The sequence below is a fragment of the Phalacrocorax carbo genome, chromosome 3, assembly GCF_963921805.1.
Source record: "Phalacrocorax carbo chromosome 3, bPhaCar2.1, whole genome shotgun sequence".
NCBI classification, from domain to species: domain Eukaryota; kingdom Metazoa; phylum Chordata; class Aves; order Suliformes; family Phalacrocoracidae; genus Phalacrocorax; species Phalacrocorax carbo.
In genome coordinates this window covers 16,919,254-16,929,406 of record NC_087515.1, presented here as the reverse complement: position 1 = coordinate 16,929,406, position 10,153 = coordinate 16,919,254, and positions in this window count along the sequence as shown.

Below are 10,153 nucleotides of genomic sequence, written 5' to 3'. Positions count from 1 at the left end.
TCAGCAAAGCACTGCATTTCCAATTGTAATTCATACAGAGATGTATTCCTGCTCAGATATATAACATTAGCTCTGAAGATGTGCTGTTACATGCATTCTGCAAATAGATAATTAGAGGGGAGAGGGAGGAAGGAGAGGGATGTTTGTACCATCTCATGGCAGGTAATAATGTCATAACACACCTGGGTGCTGCTGACCTTGTTTCTCATGCAAGTGCTAATGAAATATTTTGTGGTTAAAAAAAAAAAAAAGCTTGGAAACCCAGTTTCCAAAGGGTTTCAAAACTTTATTGTATGTGCCAAATATTTCCAGCTGTTATTGCCTTCCACTTATTTCCCACAGCATCTTGGCCTGGGTCTGCTAGTGATCTTTCTTCGTTGATGGCATGAGATGTTAGCTGAGCCAATGTTTATGCTGTTCAGAAGGATATTCCTCAAGCCATACTTCATTAATGATTTTAAAGCTTGTTAACCTGTTTATCTTCAAAGGATGGAAGCTTTTAATGCTAAATAATTTGGACAGCATTTATATAGATTTTGATAACGAGTACAACTGGATATCAGACTCCAGTCTGTGTTATAACTAGGAGCCATCACGGATACTTCAGTTACTTCTCACTGAGAGGAATGAGGTTAGACTGCTTATGTGGGTGTCTTAAGCAGCATTACATCTGCTAACTCCAACCCATTGAGTGTTTCTAATGTACAGCTTCTTCAGAACAATTGCTAAGATATTTGATAATGGAAAATTTGGGGATGGTTTACTACGGCTTCTGTGATCATCCATGGATTGTCTTGTGACATACCATAACCTTGTGACTGGTTTAATTTAATTAAATCTAAAACAACAGGGGAAATCTTGGATACTGTGGGATCAGCTGCTTTTTATCATGAGACTTTAGAAAGTTGTATATGCAAAGCAGTTGCAAAATTTAACTGGTTTAATTTTCTTATATAACAACCTACAGTGCTTTCTTAAAGAGTTGATGTCAAGCTACTCCAGCTACTCACTCAAAATGACAGTGTGGTTGATTGTTTTTTGTTGTTGTTTTGGCTTTCAAACATTCATTAGAATGGAAGCAAGTTTTTGCTTTAACTTTATTTTCCACCATTCACATTGGTGCTGCTGCATTTTACATTTATTTTTGTTTTGGTGATGAAAACATCCTACTTGGTTGTTAATTATTGTAAACATTTACTTAGCACTCCGCAGTTGCTAATGAATTAATCTCCCTAATGCTGGGTAAGCGTTAGGTATACCTTAGAGCTCAAGAGTGTCAGTGAGACATACCTAAGGCCATAAAGTGTGTCAGCAGTGTAGATGAGGATTTAATTTGAGAACCTTTCTGTGACTCACGGTAGTTAATGTGCTAGTAGTGTCAGTCTGTGGGGTTTGTGTATGAGCCAGGATCCGCAGTATTATAGAGATTACATCTTTCTTATTGTTCTAAAGCAACTCTTTCAGGTTGTGTTCATTTTCCTTTGAGAAGTGGATATTTTTGAAAGCTTGCTTCTACATAACTGAAATGTTAACTTTACTTGAAAGGAAGCCCAATTTACAGCTAAAGCAAAATGTTAACTGTTTCAACATCAGCCCTAGAAATTAGACTCTGAAAGGTGAAAATCCCCTCTCCTTCTCCCACCGACTGCATGTAGACAGACAGCCTGTTCTCTTTTCCACTTGCCTGCAGGGACCCCCGTAACCAAGGTGTGTTGCTGACCCTGGAAATGCTCCCCAGTCTTGCATGGCAGAGCTACAGGTAGCACAGCCCGGAGGAATCTGACATCTCATGCTGTGTGTGATAATGCAGCCTCGGATCGACCGGACTCAGGAATGAGTAGCCTCTTGGAGCCAGCGCAGGCAGACTCTTTGCCCAAAAGGCCTCTTTGTACCCAAACTACAAATGTAACATCCTGTTTTTTTTCTGGGAAGATGAGGAACAAACCCTTCCTTTTATTCTAAAAATAACAGAAACTCCACACAGAAAAGTTGTCACTTCTGTTATTACCAGCAGCTCAGAGCACATAGAACAGAACATAAGGCTCTGCTGTACCACTGGGTTATTAAAGTTGTAACAGAAGGAGCAGCTCACTGGGATATAAGGTGCTTTCATTTCATGTTTGCATTCAACAGTTGTATTTCTGTTATTTAAGCTTCCTGACCACTGGGTCTACATTCACAGCCTGGACTTTACTGCTTAAGTACATGTGACTATGGCTATGGGTTTTGGTTTGGGTTTTTTCCCCCCCACAAATATACTTGAGATTGCTTCAGTCCCTCCTTCAGAATTCTAGGTAGAATTTGCCGAGAGAGATGTATGGGGTGGGGAGGGGGAAATAATTTTCCAATCATGTATTACTTTTTCCTCTGTTTCTCCTCACCACCTTTCCCAGATGTTGCTAAATGAAACTTAGAGCTCAAAAATGTAGAGGTCAGATTTTGTAGCTGAACACCTCATTTAAAGCTTATTTAATTGAATGAAGTAACAATGCCAACTAGTGGTCAGATCCTTCATGCATTTAGTATTCTGGCAAAAACCCCCTCATTTTAATAAAAATATATGTAGATCATAACAGCTTTTATGTCAGTCTCCCTAATGAGCTTTCTTATAGGGAAAAGATTGTATTTATTGATTTTGTTTAATAAGGCTTTTCAATTAGTAATATAACAGGTATATAATAAGATTAATGATGTGTTGTCCTTTGACCACGCATTAATACACTATTATGCTTTTCTGATCTATTAATAGACTGATCTGATCTATTAATATACTATGATGCAGTTCTGATCTCCTGTGCTAATGGTTCCAAAACCAAAGAAAGGAGTATATATTATCTCCACCTTGTTTCACAATAGTGTCTGTGCTCTCCTTTCCTAAACTATAGATGTGCAGCGGTACTTGAATAACCTATTCTGGCTCCTGTTTGACAGTCCATGGTTATTCTGACAACAAGGGATATTCTTCCAACAGCACTGAAAGCTTTTTTCTTCCCCACTCCTCAGTCTTAGTTTTAAATGTGTATGACCATATCGAAGTTCATGAGGTGCTCTGCCACAAGTCGCTTTTTTTAATCTCATGTTGCTTAAGGACTCTTTTTGTATCAAGATAGTTAGATTTTGGGATGCATACGTAAAGATTACTGCCTGTAATCTGGATACCAGTATCTAAATTTAAATATTATCTTTATGTGTTAAAGAGGTAAAACTGTAAAGCAGCTATTTGGATTTTTTAAAAGGTTTTGGGGTTTTCTGGGGTTTTTTTTGGTCCCTGTCAAAACTCTATCCTTCCTATAGTGTTCACCTGGCACTCAATTGTTTTAGAAAACTCATATGCTGATTAACACGGCGATTTAACTAGATGATACAGGGAAAGTTACAGACCAGGAAGACAGCTTTCTGAGTTCTACAAAACTGGTTAAAATTACAGCATCTTTTTACTCTGCATCAGCAAGATGTTTTCAGAGTTGGCAGTTTGTAGGTGCTGCGTCTTCAGTATCCACAGTTCTCTTGATGCACAGGATTTCTAGCAGCAGTCTGATGTTGGGGTACCCTGTCCTTTTAGTGTTAAACTATGGGAGACATTCTCTGGAATTTCTCCTAGAAATTGGCCTGACTACCTACCTGCCTCACTTTTGAAAAGCAAGCTTTCCACATGTTTTCAGGTACTTGTTAATTTTGCATTCCTAACAATTTTGAGCACATCTATACTATTCGTCATGTTTTATGTCTCCTGCAAATAATAGTGACCTTATATGTTCTGTGAAGTCAGCTAGTTTGTGTGTGCCTCTTATTCTTTGTAAATACAACAGTCGCCTGTATTTTATTGTATCCAAAGGGAAGCCCAATTCACTTCTCTGATGCTTAGTGAACTTTGGATCAGCTCCTGTATTGTATGGATCTCGAGTATTTAGCTGTGATGCTGAGACTAGGCCCTCTGATTTGCTTTGCCATAGAAAAATGTGGATCACAATGAAAGGAAATATTTTGGGGGATAGTTTTGATTTGCTCTAAAGCTCCAAATCCTTCTTCCCATTCTGGCAGGCTTCTGTAAATGCTGTCCTCTTCTATGATGGAGTAACCCAGACAGAAAGCTGCCCTCTCCTTCCTGCAGCATCAGGAATTGGAGCCTGGTCTTTGTGGCAGTGAAGTTGTACAGTGACTACTTATGGCACTGCTGAGTGTCAGATTTGTATGAGCATCCTTATCCAATGTGGTCCTTCAGCTCTGCTTTAATCTCCTTGACAGATAAATACCAAGCTCTGGTGTTCAGTGTTTCAGAGCACCACGTACTCCAAGGCAATCCTAAAGTTTCCTTTGTGTTTTGGAGGAGTGCAGGGATACACCATGTCTCTGGCTCTTCTGCACCTCCACAGGGTTTCTGGGTTTCTCTGTCATTCTTCTAACTTCGGACCATGGGATCTTGATTCTTCTCCTCCTACCTTGCTTGTTCAGTGCTGGCAAACCCAGAGGCCACATTTATAGCAGCCACAGCCTATTCATTTATTTTTTAACCTATGACTACTTTGAAGATCACTTTCTAACAACCTTCACAGAAACAGCTTTCTAGCATTACTGTTGAATTTGAAAGTCCTCCATGTTGCTTGTTGCTCAGCTGTCTTTAGACCTGTTTTTTTTTTTTTGCTTTTTCTCCCCTTGACTCTAAGCAACATGGTTTGCATATTGCTTTTATTCTCCACTTTTTTTTTTTTTTAAAATTATTATTTTAGCTCAGAGACATCAAACACTGGCTGCATTTCTGGATATATGTATTCCCTGCTTTCTTGCCCTTTGTAGCCTGGAGGCAGCGTAAGTTCACAATTAAACTATGGGCAAGATGGGAAAAGAGAACTGTTTGTTCCATGAACTCAGCAGCATTAACCATTAACTATGCTTCTGTTTATTTATTTTTAACGCATGAATATCATCTGTCTTTCACCTGTATTGATATATGGGTTTTATGGAGGAGAGAAGCTAGACAGGAGAGAGAAAAAGCTGCAGCCCTTGTTTTCTGTGATCTCTTCCACCACTAGTCTTGGAGAGAGGATTCCAGAGTGTATTTCCCCTCACACCATTTTTTTCTCCCCTCCCCCCTGACCTTGCATTACCAGCAAGTTTAAACAGAAGGAGGACAGAGTAGAAAGATGAAGTAGTTCTCAATCCACCATTCCTGTCCTGATTGCAGCCTTTCCTCTCCCTTCCTAGCAGAAGAATGCTGCTTTTGGGGCTTCTCAGTTGCTAGGAATTCAAAATATTTGTGGCTTTTTAAAAAATAATTTTGGAAATTGCGTCAGTGCTGAGGCCCTGGGGCTGGAAATGCCAAGCGTTACCTAAGCGGAATACTTGGCAGCCCAGCATGGCACTGTGTGATGGGAGACAAACCTGGGGCAAGAGGAGCCAAGCGCCAAGGGTAGAAGGGCCCCCAGCCATTTCTGAGTCAGAGTCAGGCAGAGGAGCAATGCCCTGATTGCAGAGGGTCAGTTGGCTGCTGCTGGAGCTGAACGTTTGTCCTTTGCAAGAAGCAGCCCACACACAGACCTTGGTGGCAGAAGGAAACCAGAGGCTATGTGGAGAGGTGAGCAGATAAGAAGCAGAAATATTTGCCTGGTAGGAAGAAAGGGATTCTTAAAGAAGGACCAAAGCTGAGGGAGACCCAACTAGCCTTAACCTGTCATGTTTCCTCCTTTCAAGCCCACTGTTTACCACAGGAGTCTGGGCAAATGCAATAACTTCCCCCCCCCACCCCGTACAAAACTGTCCTACCTAGCAGACTGAGAAATGAATGATGAGCACAGCCAGGAAACAAGGAGGCTTGTCATAGGAGTCTGCGGACAAAGAGCTCCTCACTGGGAAATAAGTGGAAAAATCCAGAGGAGCTGTCCCTCCCTCACACGGGCATAACAGGCAACTCTGTGGAGTAACACACAAACCAAGGGAAATCTGCCATCTCTAGGGAAGGCTTAAAATGTTAAAATTCCTGTTTTCTTTGGCATGTGAAGGAAATATTGTTTGTTGTTTTAAAACCGATATTTCAATAATGCCAACAGAAGAATTTACAAATCACATGTACAATGATGAGGAGGGTAGTGTCTGTGCACATGACATCTATGAGAAAGAATCTGGAGTGTTCAAATATGTCCTAGCTGTTTGCTGTAAGTACGTAAATTTGTTAGTGTAGTGCTCTTTACAATATATTGATCATTTGGCTCTTTTGTTTCTCCTCCAGAATTTGGATGCTGTTGTCAGCAGAAATGACTCTTCTTCAGTCATCATGAAGAGGCCCTTTGTTCTCTAAGGAAAGAATTTTACATTGTCAAGAAATTCTACTCAAGTAGAAGGGAGACTGGTTTTTTATTCTTTTTTTTCCGCTCTCATGCCACGTGTCCTTGCTAAAAGCTACACTGTAGTTCGTGCAATGGCCCGACTGCTTTGCTCCTCAGCACTGTCTGGCATGCTGAGAAAATTTGGCTAAACCTGCACAAGATTAGTCACTCTCAGTGGTGGAAAAATGTTCAAGGATATACTCACAGATATTGCTCAGTACCATTTTGCAACAATATACATGAAGGAATTCTCCTGCTGCCATCATAATGTCCTACAACTAACAGTGGGCTGCTGCAGTGCAGTTGTTCATACATAGCTCTGGGGAAATTCTTATGGCCTGTGTTGCAAGCTTCTCAAAATCCAAACCAGAAAGTTCCCCTGTTGGTTCAGTTAGGTCCCCGATGGCTTGCTTCATTCTGTTCCCAAGGGCTTGGGGGTCCAGGGCCCCATTTCCTTCTGTCCAGAGATGGAGCTTAAATGTGATGCATGTAGGACAGCTTAGGCTGTGCTTCTTCAGGTGTCTTGGAGAACACAAATGTATGCAGACTTGAGGGAGATGGGAGTTGTCCTGTTCTGACCCCTTCTGTCTTTCCAGGGATTTGCTTAGGGGAATGCTGACCTGGCCAAAGTTTTCTGCCCTGCTTCTTCCTGTAGGCAAATTCCCTTGTCCACTCTCCAATCCTACGATGAATTAGGAACAGATACCTGGACTGCAGAGACCTTTCTTGATAAATATGTCTACTCTACATCCTCTTCCTTACCTCACTATTTTCTTTTGAAAACTATTTTGTTCTTGTTGACATCTGGTAAGTGCAGACTGATCTTCTGAAACCCTGGATAAAGGAGGAGCTCAGATTCCTTCCTTTTATCCTGCAAGGAGAGGCAAGAAAGGGGAAGGCTTTAGCCAGCTACACGGGAAAGGTATGGCAGGTGGGCATATCACCAAAGCTGAGCTGGAAGATCTAAAAAGCCACATAGGCTTTGGTGATCTGAGGCAAGGACACAGGTGGGAAAGGAGTCACAGATAATGAGGAGTGTGTGTGTGGCATGGGGGTGAGCTGGAAGAGAATTCAGGAGGAGGACAGAGGTGTGGGGGTGAGGGGAGAAGTGAGAAGAGGGTGGTAAGAAGCTTCAGGGTGTGTTAAGGGGTCAGGACTAAGAAACTGAAACAGGAAAGGGTTTAATGAGGAGATGCTCTTGAATGGGAGAGGCTGAGGGTTCTGTGGTTAATTTATGGGACACTTGAGAAAAGGGGAAGTGGGATATTTGAAACAGGAGTGGAGAGAGGGGATTTGGGACTAGAGAAAGCTGGATGGAAAAGGGGTGGTGAGGACAAAGGAAGGCGTTGTAGTGTGAATGCAGTTAGGTCATTTGAGCTCTTAGTGGGTCACTGCAGTGCAGGGAAATGAGGGATATGACACCTAGGTCAGAAAAGGGAAAGTACTGGAGACTTGGAGTGTGGGCAGAAGCAGAATAGGTCAGGAGGATGCTGAAGACTGCAGGGATCTCTGGCTCAGGAGGCACTGTGATTACCGTTGGGCAATTCTTGTCCCTGCTCACCCACCCTTCTCACTTGGGCACCTTGAAGCAGGACTCAGGAACCAGAGACACCCAGAGCCACTTCCTTGCCTCTCTACTCTGCCCCTTCCACTTGCTCAGACCAGCAGGAACTGCCTGTGAAACCCTCCCGCCATCCTCACCTTCTCTGCTACTCCCACGTCGTAGAGGTGGCACACACCAAGCAACACTAGCAGAAACTCAAACTCACAGAGTCCAAAGTTCTCAGCGCTTCCCATTCCCTGCAAGGGGAATGTTTGATCTTGGACTGACTGCTTCTTTTAGGTAAACTTGGGCTTTGAACACATGTTCAGTCATGCAGAGCACAGCTCAGCATTATAACAATGGCCTCAATCATGATTTCTTGTTTCTAAATATAAACCGTGGAGTGGGAGATAAGAGCAACTTCATCCAGGTTTCGGTACATTCCCATATTGTTTGGCATTACTGCAGGTGCAACACTACATCAAAAACCACTACGCTTCTATTTTCAGATGAAATATTTTTTTTTTTTAACAAAGTCCTGAGTGTGTTTAAATGAGTCTGTAAAATTAATTCTACAGAAATTATTAAACATCATATGAAATCCAATAACTGCAAACATGGCCTACTAATTTGCTATCAGGTAATGTGAGAGGGTATCATTATAGCCTCACAAAAACTATTGATATGTGATAATTCTTTAAAAATACTATATGCATCTTACAACCAGAAATAAGCACTGTGCATTGTTTTGAATCAATCTGTATTCTTCTTCAGTGGGGTGATATGTTAGAAACACTAAAAATTGGATAGAAAGAAATGTCAGTGTAAGCCCCAGCAAACAAAATGCTTTTTGAAAAACGATGTGTTTCTCTTGTCAGGGGACTAGACAGTTCCCACGTAGGCTGTACCTACAGACATTGCTGTGACTGTATCCTTAGGCTAGTTTTAATATTTCTGTTTGTTTCAATTATGTTTCACGTTTCAATACTGGCAATTTGAAATAGATAGTTTGTAAAAGTAGAGCAAGAAAGTGAAAAAAACAGGAAATCTTTTATTTGAGAATCTTAGCCTGTGAATATAGCCTGTGAGCAAGCAGCTGAGGAATTGTCAGTGTTGTATAAAGAAGAATACAAACTCCCAGGCAGAACGTTGATTAAAAAATACTGATATGTGTTTACGTGACCTCAGTAAAGTACATCTGCAGGTAAAGTAATACAAAAGATATTGCAAACTTTTTTTCCAGGGCTCAAAGCACAAAAATAAAGATTTGCCTTCAGGTGGTATGTGACTACCAGATGTGGAGTAAGAAAGTCTCGGATGGGACCCAATTAATACAGCAGCCTGAGGTCCATTTTGTTGATCTTACAATATTTTTCTAACAAACTGTTAAGGTTCATGTATTCTCGTGGCCTTTATTACTTGCACTAACTGTTGCTCTGTTAAATAACATGGCATCCAGGACTGAAAAAAATTGAAGGTGGTATTGTATTCATACTGATAATGTACAATTTAACTTCCTAAATAACTCAGGCGAGACACCTACTTTTTTGTTCATTCGTTTGTTTTAGAGCAAAGGACAAAACTAGAATGGGGAGTTTATCTAATCTTAGATTGCTTAGAATGGAGAGTTTATCTAATCAATGCAGTGGTAAATAAAACTAAGGAAAATCAAACAATTTCACCCGCAGATGAATTTCAAGACTTATTTGTCCCTCTTCAATGAATGCCCTCTTGTCTACTGAGGACATTCATGCTCATGTTTTGTACTAAATCCATTCCCTGCATTAAGCACAGTGTCATGTAGGATAACATGGTACTAATTAATCTTCTGTTGCCTATTTATAGAATCTTCCAGTTCAAGTTCTTAAAGTCCTTTGTCTTAGTGTAGCAATCTGCTGTATTTCCAATGTTTCCAGTGTCCCACAGTAAAGTGTTGCTAGAATCCAGAACAAGGGACTGAAGCTCTTGATCCAATTCTGTTACATGGTAAAATTACTGAATATTTACATACAGGTATCTACCCCAATGCATATTGTTCCATTTACCTTCCAAATATTTGAAAAGCAACCAAGGTCAGATTTGCAGGAATGCTCAACGCCAGGGCCCTGAGAGTCCCAGGAAAACACTCACTGACGTCACATGTCCTACACCCCTGAGAAACATCTATCTGGAGCTTTTGGGATAGTGGATACAAGTGAAAACACACATCACTGGAATAATAAACATCCTTGATCGAGTGAGAAATGTGGGTTGGGAAAGTTCTTAATTTCTTTTTATATTTCTATTTTTA